This window comes from Lissotriton vulgaris, chromosome 10 (genome assembly GCF_964263255.1).
Source record: "Lissotriton vulgaris chromosome 10, aLisVul1.2, whole genome shotgun sequence".
In the NCBI taxonomy this organism is placed as follows: Eukaryota; Metazoa; Chordata; class Amphibia; order Caudata; family Salamandridae; genus Lissotriton; species Lissotriton vulgaris.
This window is the reverse complement of record NC_141698.1, coordinates 1,096,606,701-1,096,626,834: the sequence shown is the minus strand read 5'-3', so window position 1 is coordinate 1,096,626,834 and position 20,134 is coordinate 1,096,606,701. Positions and strand designations below refer to the sequence as shown.

General features: G+C 46.3%; 1 pseudogene; it reads right to left on the bottom strand.

Moving 5' to 3' along the window:
- Positions 1-329: 329 nt before the first annotated feature.
- Positions 330-1,420, bottom strand: LOC147689376 (zinc finger protein 862-like; annotated as a pseudogene).
- Between the last annotated feature and the right edge of the window lie 18,714 nt (positions 1,421-20,134).

Sequence of the window (20,134 nt, the reverse complement as noted above, 5' to 3'; positions counted from 1 at the left end):
CCTTAGACACTTGCTGAAGCAGCTCTGTGAAGTCTATCATGAAGTGCAAGAAATAAAGAAACTTCTCCGACTTCATGTCATGAAGCAATCCTTTGGCTTTGTTTGAATATTCATCAGTACCAGTAGCAAGGTGCTCAAGATGAAGTACTGTAGCTTCCCAGTTTGTCTTAAGCGCTGTTACTGCCCTGTGCTGACTTGCTACCCATCTCATTTGCTGCAAGCCACCAAAATGTTGTAACTGCTCTTCCAGATTATCAGCTATCTCTTTAAGTTCCCTTCTCCGCTTAGGTGAATAATAATATAGTTTGAAACATCCTTTGAGCACCTCTTCAAATTTGGATATGTATGAACTCTTTTTTTTAACATCACACACAGCAAGCTCTAGGTTGTGAGCTACACAGTGCACAACTGCAATGTGATTGCAATTGTCCCATGCTTGATGCTTGGAGACTTCGTCCAGTAGCTGCTTCACAGCTCCAGATTTAGTACCGAGGTTCACAGCAGCTCCATCTGTATTCAGACCAATGCATTTCTGGCTCAGAATATCCAGAGATATGCCCATGCTTTCCAGGCCAACCATAATAGCATTTTTCACTCCGGACGCAGTGGAGTTTTTCATGCTGACAATGTCACACAGATGGGTAACAAGGGTGCCTTCACAAACAAATCGTACATAAATAAGTTCCTGTTCCTGAATTCCTTTGTCAGTTGACCCATCTGACAGAACACTGATGAACCTAGCATTTTCTATTTGGGATCGAATTGACATTTTTAGGGTCTCGGAAATTGCTATTACAAAGTTACGGCATGCATGATCAGTCATATAATTTTCGAAATTCCACTCAGGATTGTTCTTTTTCTGCAGTGAGCAGAGTTTTGGAAACTTAATAAAAGCCTCACCTTGTTTAGCGATATAATAGGCTGTATTAAATAAAATGTTTAAGTGCCGGATATTTTTTTCATGCATTTTTGTGATCGATTTGGCTATGCAGGTCTCCTGTGGCTTTTGAATTGCAGCTTCATGTAATATGCATTTTTCATGCAATTTGCTCTTGTGGTGCCATTCCAACGTCTCCCTTTTGAATTTTTCTGTCACACCAACATATAGGGAAGACTTAGTATCTGCAAGATGAGGAAATTTCCTGCAAACTCCACAATACAAAACTTGAGATTTTTTAAAACTGGGTTCAACTAGGTCAGCAGCAGCTCCATTACTTTCCTGTTCTTCAATCACTGCCCACTTGAAATCTTCAAGCCATTTCTGTTGTACAACTCTCTGTCTTTTTTTTTGATCATACTCCCTTTGCTTTTGGTGGATTTCTTCTAATCTCCTTTTTCCAACTGCTGAACTCTCTCCTGCATTATTCATTGGAGTTTTAGCTCCAGTTTTTCCGGCCAACCACAACCTGATGTCTGCCATTGCAGCTGCACTCTCTGCCTGTTGTCTGCCTTGTCCTCACTAGTTAGCCAGCACTTCTGACTCACTGACTGCTTCTGTCCGCTTTGAGCTAGAATCAAAAACAAAACTCACTGTAACTAATTTAAAAATTTACCATGTGTTTGTACAAAACTATACTGGCTTATAACATTTGCTTTCAATAATTAATATAACATATGATGGTTCCAATATAAATTTGTATGCATCAGATCTGTAACTCAGTGTGGCACTCTCAGGTTCGCACAAAAGCACCCCAATTTGGAAATGCGCTCTAATGGTAGGTACTGAACGATGTGCAACACCAGTGCAGCTTCTAAAATAACTACTCACTATTGAGACTAGTCTGCTCTTGAGTATTGCGGGTGGTTCTAATATGGGGGAGGCTTATACCTGGTCAGTAAAAGGTCTGCCTGACGCTTCCCCCTCCCAAAGCCTAACTCTGGGCCTAAACTACTTTTTGGGGGGAAACTGGGTGGTAATTAGTCAAGTGGTCACACAATCTGCACAAGCCGCACCTTCATGGTCACACTGTCTTGCAAGCAAAATCAAGCAATGAAGGTGAGGAAACATGATGTGGCCATCATAGCTGTGAGATCACCACCAACAACCCTTCCACCCTCCTCCTCAAACTCCATACCTTCCCTTTCAAGTGCAGGCCCTGCCCTCGTACCTCCATAGGACTCAAGTTTCACAGGCTTTGCATTCTGGGACTTGAGGCCCTGTTTATTCAAAAACTACACTGGATCTTATAACGCAAAGCATAAATCTGGGCTGGGTAGGTCCCTCATGCATGGACCCTGGAATCTTGAAACGTCAGCTGTCCTTTTTCGACGCCACATTGTACAAAGTTGAATCAACAAGTCACTCTTCAGAGGCATTTTAAACATGCCAAAGTCTCATTCAGCCAATTTCAAAAGGATCCTACAGGCCTTCCTCTCAACAGAGCAACAGTCAACTCTGCACAGCCAAACAGAGGGGGACGGGGGGGATTGGAAATCATACCAGGAACGTCAAGTACGCTTCTGAGAGAGCTTGCCACTTTTCTGTTTGCCCATTTCATCTAATACACTGCTTGAGCTAGGAAACCAAAGAAGGCCTAAAAGCGCTCTCTAAGATAACACTTAGGTCTATAAGGGCTTTATGTGTATAAGGGGAGACAATCGAGTCCTGTGGGGTGTCTCTACACCCTTGTTCTTCAATGCTGGTGGTTTGGCTCAATGGGGCGTAGAAAGGGTCCACAATACAAATTCTAAATTACCCTGGTGCCAGCGACATCTTTCCAAGACTCTGCATATCTCTGCAGAGCGTCGCAAAGCCTAAATGAGGATATACTACACCTCAGTGCAGAAAGAGAGTGAGTATTAGCACTCAGCAGTTGCAGGAGTGAGATTGCATGGAGTATGTGGCCGGCTTTCCGTCTGCAGGAGACAGTCACCTTTCAATGTAATGCTCCCTACTGTTTGGGTGTATGGCAGACCCTTGCACCTTCATGCGTCTTATGCACTCAGAAAAAGAAAAAGAAAGGTTTTAACACGCTATTCTAGCACATGCTACAGGAACCGCAGGAACAGCAGCAGTGCGACGGTGCTCAATACAAATGTCATGTAGGGGTAGGTGGTAACTGGCACAACAGATAGGCAGAAACTGATCACACTTACATTCAGAAAAAGTAATGTAACACTACAAAACAGGCCAATCTTTTACCGCAATGTCTCAACCATTACAGAACAGTCATCAAAAAAACACGCTTTTGCACATGTACGGTATACAAAAAACATTCACATTGCTAATGTGGGTTGGACGACAAGGAAAGTTTAGGAGCTCATTTGCGCAACTTGTACACCCTGGTCACAAAGAAAGTCAACTTGATACTCTAGAAAATGTCTGCGGCAAAGAAGAGGAACAATTGTCAGAATCATTAATGTCCCAGTGCCGGAATGTAATGCTTCAGAAGCGCACCACTTTCTATCAATGCAGTACCAGGTGATCGGAGTAACCAGAATGTGCAGAGGTTTAACAAGTGCGTTTTACAAAACGTATACCACATTAAAGGTGTGCAACGCCCAGAAAGTAGAGATAATTTAAGAACAACATTGTGTTAAATGGGGTATTTCTGTTCTGGGGCTCCGTGGGGAGCAGTAGGAAAAGGGGAAAAAAGATAGAGAACCAGCTTGCTAGACAGACAGACAGCCAGACACACACACACAACGGATGAATAGAAATGTCTCTGGTTTCAACCCATGGAGCAAACGTTGTTCAACGATGAAGGGCTGCAGTCACTCAGGATCACAATGTTTTCAATAGGCCACCACTGTACCAGGTAGACACACCAACTCAAATTCACTGCAATACAAGCCCTCAAAGAAAGGATGCGCGTTGGCTTCATCTGCTTCCTGTCGAATAGGTCATTTCTTGACAGAAACACTCAATTAGTTTACTCTAGTTAAAAAGATTTTTAAAAATGTTGGTGCTGCAAAGTGAGGTCACGTTTCTTCTACACGAATTGTTGGACAACTAGGTTACCACTTTTGAAAATAATGACCCAAATTAAAGTCGAGTTAGTCAAGGCAGTCTGCCATCTTCAGAGCACTTCTTTGCCCTGCCATGATACAGATAGCAACTTCAGACCATCCCCACCAGCACAGTATCTAGACATTAAAATAACTTTCTATGCAAGTTACAAAAATACAAATATAGACACATGGTTCCCTGGTGACGTGATAAAGTGGCTGCTATATGTAAAAGTGCCGGGGCCTACCCTTTTGCTTTTGATACCGGCCGGGTCGCGACGCCCCCAGACAGTGCCATGATCAGGGGATTACATGCATACAACTGGACGGACACTCAGGAGACTCACCTGCGGGTAGCATGCTATAAATAATAAAATTATTGCGTGACTCAGCGCGCCCCAATGCGCATGATCACATTCACCAGGTCCACTCCAGACCCAACCCTAAGGGTGAACATAAGACCGCGGCGGAGACATTCATCAATAGTGCACTGCCAGGTAGATTTTTAAAAATCGTCATGTAATATTTCACGAGGAGAGACACGGAGTACAAACAGTCTAATACTACTAAACTGACTCTCTGACCCGTCCCGGTCGGTCAGGTCAAGGCCCACATCGGTCCCTGCAACAAAACCGGCCCCCTCTCATAAAACCGGCCCCCACCCCATCCAGCCTACCGCTGTTGAAAAAGGAAAGCTAACGCTGTTGGAAAAGGAAAACGTAGACTCGGAGGCTGACCTGTGAAGGTGAGACAACATGACGGAGCCTCGTGTAAATGAAAAGAAATTTAAAAGTGACTCACCTCTGCCAAATCGTCCCGCACTTTGCCACTGAGTCCCGACTCCACCGAGGAGAGCGCGTGTGGTGGCGTGCTACGTCACTGCTGCACTTTAAGCAGCACAGCGCGGGGGCAGGCCAGGGCTGTCATTGGTAGCGCTTTCGCGCGCTACAAGATTGACGGCCCTGGCCTCCAAACAATAGGCAGTGTGTGCATGATGCCCCCTAAAGACTTTAACTGCGCACCGCACCACCTGCACTCCGCCTATCGTGCGTGCGTGCATGAACATGCTGCCCCCTAAAGCCTTTCATCGCGCACCGCACCGCAATGCGCTGCCACCTAGAGCCTTCAACTGTAACTGCACCTATTCAGATAGCACTCGCCAGGCCGGTCAAGTAGGCCTTGAAACTGACTCGACCTGAACAGAATTCACTCGCATTTGCGAGCGGGCGAGTACATTTGTCGAGCCCTGCAAAGGCTAGCATTCCAAATGAGAAAGACTTACATCCAAGATGGATACAATGGGCTAATTCTCTTACTGCAACGGACATTGAATATAGATTTGATCCAAGTTTAAAAACACAAGCATTCCTGCAATACAAACAAGAATATCCTCTACCTAATGAAATATTGCTTCTAGATCTGTATGAATACATATTGTACACTGACGGATCTGCGCAACTGGCCACAAGAAGTAAGCAGCAATACAGCTCAGCGAGTACAATCATTAAAGGTCCCATGTGGGATGGAAAGTTCTATCCAAGTTGCAATAAAACGCAAGCTCTAGGAGACTGCACAGCTCAGTTGGCAGAACTAAAAGCACTGATACAGTTGCTTGTAAATACGGATCACAAATTCCCCACACTAATTGTGTGTGATTCCTTTTACTGTGTACAGTCGTAGAATGAGTTCTTGCATCATTGGGAGCAAAACGGGTTTAAAGATGAGAAAGATGAGAAAGGTGGCGCAATTAACCATAAAATGCTATGGGAACAGGTAGCAGAGTTGAAAAATGAGCTACCAAGGACTCATGCGATACATACACTGAGTCATCAATGAGTTGGGGTTCACGTTGAAGGGAATACATTGGCTGATGAAGCCGCAAAGGGAGCTTTTCGCACGGCTTCCGTAGCTGCACTCACTCAAAATTGAGAATAGACAGTGATCTGGTAGCTGTCATCGCTTCACGCAAAGGCAGCACAGCAGTACCTAAAAAGTATCTACTCAAATACTCCTACAAGTTAGATGCATAAAACATTCCATATGCTCAGATTCCTGGAGTGGGGAGAGAGTAATACCAAATATGGATAGTAGACAAGGTTTAGTACTAGCAGCAAGGAGGGTTTGAGCTCTGCACACACAGGCGTTACAGCCACTATTGCTTTACTGAAACAACGCTATTGGTGGCCAGGGTTAACTAAGCAAACTAAAGACTATGTCTTGAATTGCGACATCTGCCAGCACATGAAAGGCTCCACTGAAGCAAAACCCGCGCAGATGCCATTATTAAAACCAGACAAACCTCTTGTATGTGTGTACTTGAACCACTGCGGTCCCTTACAAACCGAAGGGCTTACAAATATATCATGGTAGCAGTGGATTCATGCTTGAGATTCCTATGGGTATGGCCTCAGCGCTCGGCTGACACTCTAAATGTTATCAAAGATTTGCAAGTCTTTATCGGCACATATGCTTACAAAGAGGCCATGGAAAGAATGGGAGTAGCATTGCGGTACTCCTCTCCATACCATCCCAAGGCAAATTTGGTTGTGGAGAGGAAAAACCAGGACTTAAACCAATCTTTAACAGCTAGGGTATTAAGTAAGGGCGGTAGTTGGGTCAAACACCTTTATGGGGTACAGCGGGCGTTAAACAACCAGCCAAGAAACTCTCTAGGGGGTGTCACTCCATATAAAGTCTTCTTTGGGACACGAATGTCGGTACCTGATCTTGAATGTGAAGGCGCAGTGGTGGATGAAAAAGCATTTGATATCCATGATCGTTTGCCTGTTTTACAGGAACCAAATGAATCCAGGACAAAACAAAGCAATGTCCGACTAATGCAGACCGCCTTTGGGGAAGTCAAGGTAGACACAGCAAGACCTGTCTGGATCCAAAAAGTCAGGGATCTGGTCAGAGAGAAAATTGCGAACAAAAAGGAATTTGGACCTTCATACAGAACACCTGTACCAGTCCTTGCAGTACAAGGAACAAGAACTGTACTTTTGGCGCCTCTTGCCGGGAAAAAGGAGAAAAGATTTGTCTCAATCGACTTATCCAACCACACTATGTGGCCAATAATAAGGAGTAAGCTTCGCAGTCTCCACAGTAGCAGACGCCCCCCTCTCACTACAATCCAAGAAGTTCAAACAGAGAGACACATCACGTTTGAAGAGCCACCTGTAAGGAATGAAGGGCTAAACAACACTGCTATGGAACTTGTTCCACTTGAACCAGTCATTCAAATTCAAAATGAACATCAGAATAATTCACAAGTTGCAATTAGACCTAATACAGAAGTCTACATCAACATGCCTCGTCAAGAGCAAAATAACATTTCAACTAATCCCGATGCAATTCCTACAGTTGATCATACTGCTTCCGGCTATTTCATGAACTTTGAAATGTTTCCTCTGGATCCAAGCGAGCCGGAAACGACGCCAGCCAAAACACCATTCAAGCAACAAATAAAGAACTTTCTTCACTTTCTAAAAAAGACATACCGGGTATCGCCTTGGATTGAACTCTGGTTAATTTCTGAGCTTGGCTTAGTACTAACTTTTAGTATGCTTATTAATGGACACTATCTTCAACGAAGTTCCACAGCCCAAAAGGTCAACATACTATTGAAGCCTCATCCATCATCACATCTTGAGCAAAGAGACTTGTCATCAGTGAACATTACATCAGTTCCTATACCGGATGGTATAGTATGGGACATATTCGGCCCAACTGAACTTTCAAAAATGTATTATATATTTAAAATTTCATTAAGTGATATCATTAGCTCAAGTAAATTTTCTGATGATTGGGACTCTGAATGTCTGATTAAGAGAAAACTGCTGCATTTTCTAATAATGAAATGTTAGAGGGTTCTTCAGATTATGACACATTGTACTGTTACCAATATTATGGTCATCATTTCCTGCAAAAATCAATTTCACCTAGGAAGGTTTTTGAGTACAATCAGTAGGAACATAGCCCAACACCACCCAAAAGTAGTTCAAAAGCGTTTGCACAGAAATTTTCATACTTTTCAGGGTTTAACACCACAGATACAGCCTCATATTACTATACCAACATCAGCACTGAAAATTATGTTGACAAACACTAAACAGATTTACTCTGCTTCCTTTTTTACCCAATTGTCTGAACACGGTTTCGACCTATGGAAAGACGGAATTGACCTAAAATCAGTCTGGGGTTAGAGGGACTGGCAAGTCCAGGATACAGAGGCACCATTTAGAGCATGCGTCATTCCACAGCAGATAATCTTTTTAAATGATACAGTGCAACAGAAATCCTGTCTTAGACTAACCAACAACAAGGACCTGAACACTCCTAGGTTTCCAACACCAACACATTTCAACTACAGAAGGGGCAACAGTAGATGGCATCTTAAAGTAGAATAGCACATACCCAAATTGGAAACAGTGGGTGGTTTGGCCCTTAGACACAAATAGCTGTCATAAGAGATTCCTGAACATCACTGAGGGACTCAGTTATCCATAGGCCAGACCTACGTTATGTTCAGAGAGAACATCCAGGTGTAGTGACATCCTATAGTGTTGGGAAGTTGTGCCTCAATTGGCTAGAAACCTCAACACTTGCAAAAGTGAAACTACACTTATCTTTACTCTCACATGACATGGATCTTAGGGACTTTTTACTAGGACCCCGGAAACAACATCAAAACGTTTCATATATGCAGACATTTATCCTGCCTATAATGAAATCTGGAAGATTTCCCAACAAGAAGCCACAGAGAGAATACGGGAAATAAAGCGTATAAACTTAGAAAAAGTTTTAGCTGTGGCAGATAATGGGTTAACAACTTTGACCACCAGGATACATTCATTGGGCAACATTGTATCTTCTGCTATCGACATACTGGAACAGGATTTAGCAATATTACAACACAGCCAATCTCAATAACGTTATATTATGTTATTAAGCTGACGCTGCAATCTTTGCGTGCAGGCTCTGTACCTTGACGTTTTATAAACAGTATGTTGGTCCTGCACGGGGTTGGGTTCTTACTGGACGAATGTGGTGGAGTGCCTGAATAGGATCACGAGCGCCAAATTGAAGTGGGGATGGGGGTGTGTCTACTTCTCTGGTTCCCACAAACGCCGGCCACAAAAATTACGAGTACATTTTATGATCTGGGGGCTGGTCCTAGCAAAACGTGAGCTCACCATGCACTGGAAATCAAGAGCGGGGCCCAGTTTTCAGAGGTGGCATGGGAGTCTTCTGTCCTGGGCCGGTAGTTAAGGGACGCTCCGATTGCAATTAGCCAGGTGTACTTCGAATGAAAAGACATTGGAAGCGGCTAGGGCGTGGAATGCGCTGGTGATGGAGCCTCAAACTCTAACCGAGGAGGACAGGGAGGATGTGGAGAAGGTCCCTGTAGCCCAGGAGCTGGATGCTGGGGAGGGGAGCTCAGGGGAGCGCGCTGCGGAGGGGCCCGATTAGAAGTGGACGGGCAGGAGGGGGACTCACTATTCGGAATAGGTGAGGCAGCAGCATAGCGTAGGGATGCAGGGCGTGCTGACTAAGGGTATGGGATTGCTGATTCCTTATGGCGGACGGAATTAAGCGGATAGAGAGGCGGGAGCTTGGCACCTGACTGCACAGGATGATTGACAGCTCATCAGGGAGGGTAGCGGAGGGCACACTGACATGGGGAGGGTGGGTGTTGGGGGGGAGACAAAGGAAGAGGGGAATGGCTGACTCTGCGTAGCACTTATCGTGTAGAGTGATGACGGGAAGGACTGGATTGAGTGGTATGGCTATTGGTGGTTGGCTGCAGAGTATTGGAGCAGTATGTGGGCTGGGAGAAGGGGGGCTCGTTGGTGGCATGGGATGACTAAGGGGCGCAATATACAACTAGGATCATTGTGGAATGCAGCCCTTTGTCTTCTCTTTATGCTCACGAGGCTGCCCACTATTAGCTAGGTACTGATATATAATGCACTCAGAGCCACGAGACTGTTACCTGATCTGGGAGGGGAGGGGGTAGAAAGGAGACAGGGTAAGGAATGCCATGCAGTAGTTGACTGATAATTGATGTTGATTCCTGGGGCTCATTATTGTTGATTTGTTGGGGGGTGGTTGGAAGGGAGAAACAGAAATACAGACACGAGAATTTCCTGGTGTAAGGTTACACCCGCTGATAAAATGGAAGGCGTCTAGCAGACTTCTGATTGACGCCGCCCGACCTCAGGGTTGTGGGCTAAATGGCCGTGTGTTATCATAATTGGACGCTGATACAACAGGCATGCTGGCAGCAAGAAAGCGAGGTGACATGGTTTGTACAACATACAAGTTTGCAATAAAAAATATTTAAACCCCCCCCCAAACAAAAACAGTATGTCTTTGTTTTCCGAATACAATCTAACAGATAAACAGATAGAAAGGCGCAAATTGCTGCAAATTGAAAAACAGGACAGGCTACCATTCACAGTGGCGAAATCACCATCAACAGATTGGATAAATCACTGCCATATCACTCACCCGGTCACAACATTTCAGTTTCACTATTGCCTTGAGCAAAGGCAGGCAGGCAGATATGGAAAATTGGGTAAAAAATAAATTAAGAAATCCTGGGATTTACCATATAGATTTCGATGCCGTAGTGGGGATCGAGAAGTGTTTCTAAGTGGTACAAACTGCAAGAACGCTTTAAGCGGTTCTCTGATGTGCCAAGATATTGTTTAGCTCGGAGCTTTTAATGGGTCAATAGCCAACTTGTCCTACCAAATAAAAGGAGCTCCAGCTGCCGTGATTAAACAGGTGTTTGAGTTACTCTTGCATGGGAGTTACTTGATGCTGAATGAGAAAGGTTGCTGTGGCATGCTTCCGGGCATCGCCTATCTGGTCACCATTAAAGCCAGGATTACTTGCTGTATGCAAGTAGTGTTTACCGCAACAAGAACAGTCAGGGAGGTGCCTTTGTGGCCTTCGCTAAACATATCTTTTATACAATTTGACACTTTGAGTAGAATGAAAGAAAACAAGTTACTTACCTGTAACTACGGTTATCCAGTATTGGTATATTTCATAGATTCACATGCCTGAATCATTCCCCGTTGCTGAGGCGGGAGTCCCACTGAAATTATATATACAAAAGCAGTGCCTTAGAATAATCTGTAGTACGCTGACAAGACTATAGGCCAAAAAGGCCCAAAACTTAGCAGCCTATCTACCTCATTATATGAAAAGAACTGAAAGTAGTCCCAACCAATCAGCTGCCAGCACCCTCTAGAACCTTCCCAGCAGAGGCAGTTCTCCTCAGATTTTCCGAGTACAAGTGAGAAGTATGTATCCCTAATGAAGAACTGTTCTGCCGGGGAGGAGGGTGGGTGCATGTGAATCTATGAAAGATACCAATACTGGATAACCGTATTTACAGGTAAGTAACTTGTTTTCTTATTCCGTATTGGGGTATCTTTCATAGATTCACATGCCTGAATCAGAATAGCAAGCAGTAAACCCATATCTGTTGTTTGCGGAAGGTGGGAGACAAAGCGTAATTCTATATATCCTCACTCATCCGGAAGGTTATAGAGAACTAGAAATGTAAATATACATAAATGCAGAAAACCTTCTAAAAAGAAAGTTATATTCAGATAACATATTTCATATTTAAACAGCATTTGACAAGCAAAACATTGCAGTGTATTATGCATACTCTTATGTCATGAATAGAATATGAGAGACTTTTAAAAGTCTTACTTAATGAAGAAGATGCTGCAGCACCGCTTGTCTCACTGCTGTATCATCTTGTGATGCCGATTGCAAGCAGTAATGCTTTGTAAAGGTATGGACACTCTTCCATGTCGCAGCTCTGCAAATGTCCGCCAGTGTGACTCCGGCAAATAATGCTGTTGACGCTGACATCATATTGGTGGAATGTACTTTTACCTTTCTGGCTAAAGGCTTGTTAGCTTTTTCGTGACAGAATTGCATTACTGAAGATAACCACCTGGCTATCGTTGCGTTCGTCACAGCTTGTCCCAACACAACTGAACCATAAGCAACCAATAACTGGTTAGATTTCCTTATGTCTTTAGTTTTCTGAAGATAGAACTTTAGACAATGCTTCACATCCAGAGAGTGTAGGGCCTTCTCTGCCGGTGTGACCGGATCCGGGAAATAAGTCTTTAATTTAACCGGCTGGTTTAAATGAAATTGTGACGGTACTTTAGGAATTAATTTTGTATTTGTTTTCAAGGTGACATAATCCTTAGAGAAATGAAGGAAAGGTTCCAAAATGGTGAAAGCCTAAATCTCACTCACCCTCCGGGCTGAAGTGAGAGCTAGTAAACTAGCCACTTTCCAGGTTAAAAACTTGAATTCAGCTCTATGAATAGGTTCGAAAGGCCTCCTCATTAACTGGGACAAGACAATACTGACACCACAAACGCTGAACCTCACCTGGGAGCCACGGAGTTGCCGAGTTGCCGAGATTAGCCTGCCCTTACCCCCTGAGGGTACCGCCGCTGCCTCTTCCCGCCACTGCTTGCCGCACCCGCTTCGCGGCTAGAGGCGAGGGGCAAGTGCTGATTGGCCGCCTGAAGTCGTCAGGAGGAGGGAGGAACCAACTGGCTGCAGAAGGAGCGCGCTAGCAGGGACTCAGAAGACCAGGAGTCCCTGCGCTGCACAGGTGTGCACGGCCGCGCCCCCAGCGTTACACGCCCACCCCGCCTGTCCAAGCTTCAAAAGGCGTGTGCTTCCTTAACCCGGCGGGACACCACAAACGCTGAACCTCACCTGGGAGCCATGGAGTTGCCGAGATTAGCCTGCCCTTACCCCCTGAGGGTACCGCCGCTGCCGCTTCCCACCACTGCTTGCTGCACCCGCTTCGCGGGTGCCGCTTCGCGGCTAGAGGCGAAGGGCAAGTGCTGATTGGCCGCCTGAAGTCGTCAGGAGGAGGGAGGAACCAACTGGCTGCAGAGGGAGTGCGCTAGCAGGGACTCAGAAGACCAGGAGTCCCTGAGCTGCACAGGTGTGCACGGCCGCGCCCCCAGCGAGACACGCCCACCACGCCTGCAACGCCCCCTATTTAACATCACGCCTGACGCTCAGCGGGACGCGAGCGGGACGCCGAGCGAAGACCGGGCAAAGGGCGGGCAGTCTGTGGCAGTCAGGGGCTGACAGAGGCTGGGCTGGGTCACGTCCCTAACATCTTGCCTACGCTTCTGGTAGGGTGTGTGACTGTGGTAGAGGGAGTATACCCTACGATGTCTACCCACTCTGGGAAACTGCTAAGGACTGAGGGAGGAGCAGCTGGGAGTTCCACAATAGGAACTATGGACCGTTTCATTACCAGAGTAGCTGCAGTCATCGAGAAGGAGATCGTGATGACCGAACGTCGCCTCTCCGAGGTCTATTTACCTACCAGCCTACCAGACGCTCCTCTCTTGGTGCTGTGGCCCAGGCCTTGACCTCAACATCGGAAAGGGCCCCATCAGCTGACCCCATAGATGCCACTGTACAGCCACGGTTGTCGGCTATAGGAGCAAGCATAGATAGACTAGAGAATCTTGCCGACCTATTGCCTGTGGTGGCTGGCACTGAGACGGGGGAGGTTACGATTTCTCAAATCCCATTGTGTCCCGCTAGTGGGCAGACCTCCCCTCTGTTACATCAGGCTCCCGTTACGGAGCTGTTACCGCCCAGCCAGCCCCAAGGCACTTCCAAACAGGCGAAAAGGAAAAGGGTCATGAGCTCCCGCAAAGGTAGTCACACCGCACTTTATAAGCGCCCAAGAAAGCAGGGGCTAATGGGATTTGGGTCAAAAGTAGAAAATGCCTTAGCTCCAACTCACAATGGGAGGGTAGGGGAGTCTCCGGGTGCGGGAACATCTTCTGACACGCCCAGAGCACTTTCTAAACCCCACGATAGTATAGCCGTCACCCTTGAATCTGATTCCCTCAAACCAATTATGGACCTGATTAAAACTCTAATTGTCCCGGTGATTGACCAACTAAAGGGTTTGGGGGCGAGAGTAGACAAATTCGAAAAATCCACCCTGGATAATTTTTTCTCACTTAAGTCTAGAGCAAGTGAGGATCCTGCGGGTAGGAACACGGGAAAAGGACTGCCTCCAAATCCTGTCCCAGTGCAGGCCGTTCCGAGTTCAACCCTTCTCCCCGAGGTAACTCCCGGCAGGGATCCTCCCTTAGTCCCCCCGGTCCCTCCCCCTCCTAAGCCAGGCCCTGCCCCTCGTACTTCTCACACAAAACCGAAGCCCCCTATGGTCTCTAAAAACTAGCCCAATAAAACATCTCAAGCAAAAACACCGGCTGCCGCGGGGTTGATCAAGAGTAGTCAAACTGCTCAGCCGAATGCTAACACCAAGGGGGTTGGGACAGCACCGTCAGCTAAGGTTCCTAGTTCCAACTTGGCAACTGATGCTGCCGCAATAGTTCCCCCAAAGGTTACCATTCGGATTCCCCCGGTTAACCTCCCCCCTGATTGCCATCCCTATGTAGTAGTCCTTGTTAATGTCCCACCACTGAAGGTAAATCAGCCTGAGACTCATCAGGGTCTAAAAAACAAGTGTCTCCATTGGTTAAAAGCAAACAAACCACTCCCAATAGGTATGGATGGATTACTTCTTGGTGTCCGAAGGGTTGGTTGGGTGGGTCAGGGCAAAAAGCGGTTGGAGGGTGACTGTATTATTATTAATTTCCAGGATAGCAGAGTGGCAGAGATAATCTGTGGCCAAAAACATGAGGTGGATGGCCCTGGTGTCAGAGCAGTGGATTTGACTTATTTCTACCCTAGGCCTGCTGGCAATCCTTTTAGGCCTGTTAATGGGGATACTTGCGTAGGCCCTTGGGGAGCCCCGCAACATCCTGTGGCGCCCCTCTTCTTTCCCCAAGCCGGATGGCCGGAGATGATCTGGGGCTCCAGGGGACACTGACTCCAGGGTGGGGGTGGGACGATGGCAGGGGAGTTGAGAGAGTTTTCGCCCCCTCCCATGGTGCAGCCCTTATCCCCGCCCCCAACTGAAATCCATTCTACATTATTAGATGCACCGGGAATGATAGAGACCCCAGACATAACTGGAACACCGGTGGATTTACAGGAGGTGTCCCCTTGTCCCGACCTTGTATCCGGTAGCGTCCCAGCTGTGACGGACCCAGTCTTTAAGGTTCTCAGCTGGAACGTAGCTGGAATTACAAGGAAGTTGACATTGCCTGACTGGAATGCATTGGTGGACGAGCACTCCATATGCATTTTTCAGGAGACATGGAGCATGGATCCCACTTATAGGGCGGGTTACTCTGCCTTCTCTATCCCAGCAGTTTGCTCAGAATCAGGGAGGGGTCGCCCCTCTGGTGGCCTCCTTATCTGGGTTGCTGCCTCATTGAATTGTAGGATAGTGGAGCATCAGACTGGTTGTCCTGACCTCCTAAACATTACCTTGAAGGACTCCAGGGGTCGTGCCATTCTAAATATCTATAACATTTATGCACGAGGCACCAAGGGGGGAAGGCAGTCCCCTACAATTGCTCTTCTGGAGGGTCTTTTAAGATCAACCCCAATAAGTTCACGATTGCCCCCCGCCCCACATCAGAGGATTCCCACAGCCTTGAGGGCAGTGGAGGGCTCGGGGACGCTGTTTGATGCACCAGGAAACCGCGGAGATTCGGGGGCGGCAGTGGACGAGGCCCCCCCCCCCACTAACTAACTGACGGGTTGCTACACAAAAAAGGTCATACATCTGGAACTGAGCACTAACGGACGGGCTGCTACACAAAAAAGATACTTCCCTTGACCATCGCTTGTACTTTGACACAACCCTTTGTTCAAAATGGCGGGGTGCTAAAAAGAAAGGCAATAAATCACCGCCTGTGCCTTCAGATGCCCAGGAGGCCCCTGCAAGATAAGACTCCCTCACAGCAACTCAGGAACTGGGCTAGCTTGAAAACGAAACTGCCCTCCCTGCTCACAAAGCCACAATAATAAAAAGAGGACTACTGTCTCTTCTCCTCATATGGGGCGGCCATCTTTGCCTAGTCTCTCTCTCGGGTGGATAGCCGGGGTTTACACTCATGTGTTTACACCATTTTCTGGATAGAATGTCTACCTCTAGTTGTATTATGTTCACTAGTAACTCCGTCATGACTTCAAACAAAGTAGTTGTAAAGGGACAGCTGAAATTCCAGGAGCCTAGTCCCGACAGGTCGACGATTTCGAAGGGCTGGAAGAGGTCCCCCGCTACACGGTGGAGGAGGGCACTGGACATTCCAGGAGCCTAGTCCCGACAGCTCGACGACTTCGGAGGGCTTGAAGTGGTCCCCCGCTACACGGCGGAGGAGGGCAATGGACATCGAATGCTGTCTTATTTAAAGCGCTTTGATAACCTATTCGGTTCAAGTTATTGAAATGTGCAACGTAACTGATTCTATGTAAACTGCTGTGTTAACATGTAACGAAACTTGTGCTATGTAAAGCGCTCTGATAACCTAATCGGTTCAAGTTCGCGCTATAGAAAACTCTAAAAATAAATAAAAAAAAATAAAAATATAAGGCTTGCACCCTGGTTGCCGGTGATATTAATTGTACATTCGAGCCCTTAGGCTCGGATGTCTCACTGGACCAGGACGAGGAGGACGCTAGGAGGGGAATTCCCGCTCTAGAAATAGCCCCCATAAAGAGGTGGGTTAAGGAAAGACAGGGTTCAACCCACTAAAGTCATTAGGACCTGGGTAAGTTACAGTATGAAAGGAAGTGGTCCAAGACCAAAACAAATAATGCAAACTTAAATTACAGTTAGTATACAATAAACTCGGAGAGCAAAGCTATTGGATGCAAATGAATTTAATTCGGATTTGCATGTACATCTTAATCAATGGTTATAACTCATAATACATCATATTATAAACATCACAGGTTTGAATGTTCGTGCCCCCATACACAACAGGAAGGGTGAGGGAGGTGAGTGAGGAAAGTGTCAAAGGGGTAAGGGTAATCAGTGTCATTCAGTGACAAATCATCATTCTAAATTTACAAGACTGCGTACATGTGGTCCTTTAGATAGAAGGCCACACAGGAGGCTCAAAAGAGTCCTACAGTGTTACTGAAAAACAAAGGCCTGACTCCGTTGAAGCTGTAAATGTCTTGCTTGGGATTGGAGTAGGTCAAGGATTACGTGGTCTACGTTTCGACCTGGAATAGCCGTAGGATAGTGTTCCTTACAAGTCGGGTCTTCGTCAGGATGGAGAAAGTTGTGGGTGGGCGTCTCCTAGGGAATAGTTGAAGAACCAAATTAGAAAAACACCCAACCTGTCGGTTAATTACAAGAAGGGTGGAAAGATGAAGAAACAGTTCATCAATTAAAAACGTGTTGTCAAGTCGTGCCTAAAGCGCGTACTTATACGTTAAAGATTGCACAGAATCTAAACTTAGGCTCACCTATCTCAAGAGTCGGGAGATGGTGGATGATGGAAATTGATTAGTCGTCAGATCAATGTTGCACCCTGTTCCCAGGAAGTTCTCAAGCAACCATGAAGGCCCAGTAGTCAAAACATGGAGGTGGTGGCTGGATCACCTAAAGTAATCAGACAGGTTATTAACCTATAACCTTAACTTTATTGTTATACATCGGATTCGTGATTCTAATCAACACAGGTAGTGTATATCCGAAGCCTTACCACTTGTACTTTTAGAAATAAAGCTAGTCGGACTGGAGGAATTTAATACTGGGTTCATAAAAACATTTTGGATACTGTCACCTTAAATAGGGAGACAGAGTATTAGCATTGATGCATACATATTGGTTCTAGATAGCAAAGCGTAGTCCTGTTATGTGGACTTACCACTAATACTCTTATTGAACAAGAAAGGCAGAGTAGCTTCTTCTCATATAGCACATACAGTGCGTTTTGATATTTTTACCGTGTGGTTCAGAAAAATTCTAGCAAAAGATTGCCTGCACATGAAGAACATGAAAAGGAAACAGATTTAGAAATTCAGAGAAATTGTCCAGTTCGTAAAAGTAAATGAATGGATCACCTAAATTCATCAAACAGGTTATTGCCATTTCATTATATTAACTACAAGGGGTGGTGAGGGACAGAGTCTCTGAATTAAGCAGAAAGCTCTCACCCAGTCAAGAGATCAGGGCTAGATCCAACACCGTTTTTTAGCTCACTGCACCATCCCAGTTTCAGAACCTGGCTGTATGCAAATTAGTCTGTTCCTGTCCCAGTGCATGATGGGAACAGGGCAAACCAAACTACAAAAGCCAATTCTTACACTGGGAAGGAAACAAGCTCCCGGGGACCGGTTTCTGGCATTACAGCCGTCTTCGGCCCGGTTTGCTTGAATCCTGATGGTGCAATGAGCAAGGGTCTCACATCTGAGAATACCCTTCCACGCTTAGGGTGGACAAAAATATTAACTACAAGGGGTGGTGAGGGACAGAGTCTCTGAATTAAGCAGAAAGCTCTCACCCAGTCACGAGATCAGGGCTAGATCCAACACCGTTTTTTAGCTCACTGCACCATCCCAGTTTCAGAACCTGGCTGTATGCAAATTAGTCTGTTCCTGTCCCAGTGCATGATGGGAACAGGGCAAACCAAACTACAAAAGCCAATTCTTACACTGGGAAGGAAACAAGCTCCCGGGGACCGGTTTCTGGCATTACAGCCGTCTTCGGCCCGGTTTGCTTGAATCCTGATGGTGCAATGAGCAAGGGTCTCACATCTGAGAATACCCTTCCACGCTTAGGGTGGACAAAAATATTAACTACAAGGGGTGGTGAGGGACAGAGTCTCTGAATTAAGCAGAAAGCTCTCACCCAGGCAAGAGATCAGGGCTAGATCCAACACCGTTTTTTAGCTCACTGCACCATCCCAGTTTCAGAACCTGGCTGTATGCAAATTAGTCTGTTCCTGTCCCAGTGCATGATGGGAACAGGGCAAACCAAACTACAAAAGCCAATTCTTACACTGGGAAGGAAACAAGCTCCCGGGGACCGGTTTCTGGCATTACAGCCGTCTTCGGCCCGGTTTGCTTGAATCCTGATGGTGCAATGAGCAAGGGTCTCACATCTGAGAATACCCTTCCACGCTTAGGGTGGACAAAAATATTAACTACAAGGGGTGGTGAGGGACAGAGTCTCTGAATTAAGCAGAAAGCTCTCACCCAGTCAAGAGATCAGGGCTAGATCCAACACCGTTTTTTAGCTCACTGCACCATCCCAGTTTCAGAACCTGGCTGTATGCAAATTAGTCTGTTCCTGTCCCAGTGCATGATGGGAACAGGGCAAACCAAACTACAAAAGCCAATTCTTACACTGGGAAGGAAACAAGCTCCCGGGGACCGGTTTCTGACATTACAGCCGTCTTCGGCCCGGTTTGCTTGAATCCTGATGGTGCAATGAGCAAGGGTCTCACATCTGAGAATACCCTTCCACGCTTAGGGTGGACAAAAATATTAACTACAAGGGGTGGTGAGGGACAGAGTCTCTGAATTAAGCAGAAAGCTCTCACCCAGTCAAGAGATCAGGGCTAGATCCAACACCGTTTTTTAGCTCACTGCACCATCCCAGTTTCAGAACCTGGCTGTATGCAAATTAGTCTGTTCCTGTCCCAGTGCATGATGGGAACAGGGCAAACCAAACTACAAAAGCCAATTCTTACACTGGGAAGGAAACAAGCTCCCGGGGACCGGTTTCTGGCATTACAGCCGTCTTCGGCCCGGTTTGCTTGAATCCTGATGGTGCAATGAGCAAGGGTCTCACATCTGAGAATACCCTTCCACGCTTAGGGTGGACAAAAATATTAACTACAAGGGGTGGTGAGGGACAGAGTCTCTGAATTAAGCAGAAAGCTCTCACCCAGTCAAGAGATCAGGGCTAGATCCAACACCGTTTTTTAGCTCACTGCACCATCCCAGTTTCAGAACCTGGCTGTATGCAAATTAGTCTGTTCCTGTCCCAGTGCATGATGGGAACAGGGCAAACCAAACTACAAAAGCCAATTCTTACACTGGGAAGGAAACAAGCTCCCGGGGACCGGTTTCTGGCATTACAGCCGTCTTCGGCCCGGTTTGCTTGAATCCTGATGGTGCAATGAGCAAGGGTCTCACATCTGAGAATACCCTTCCACGCTTAGGGTGGACAAAAATATTAACTACAAGGGGTGGTGAGGGACAGAGTCTCTGAATT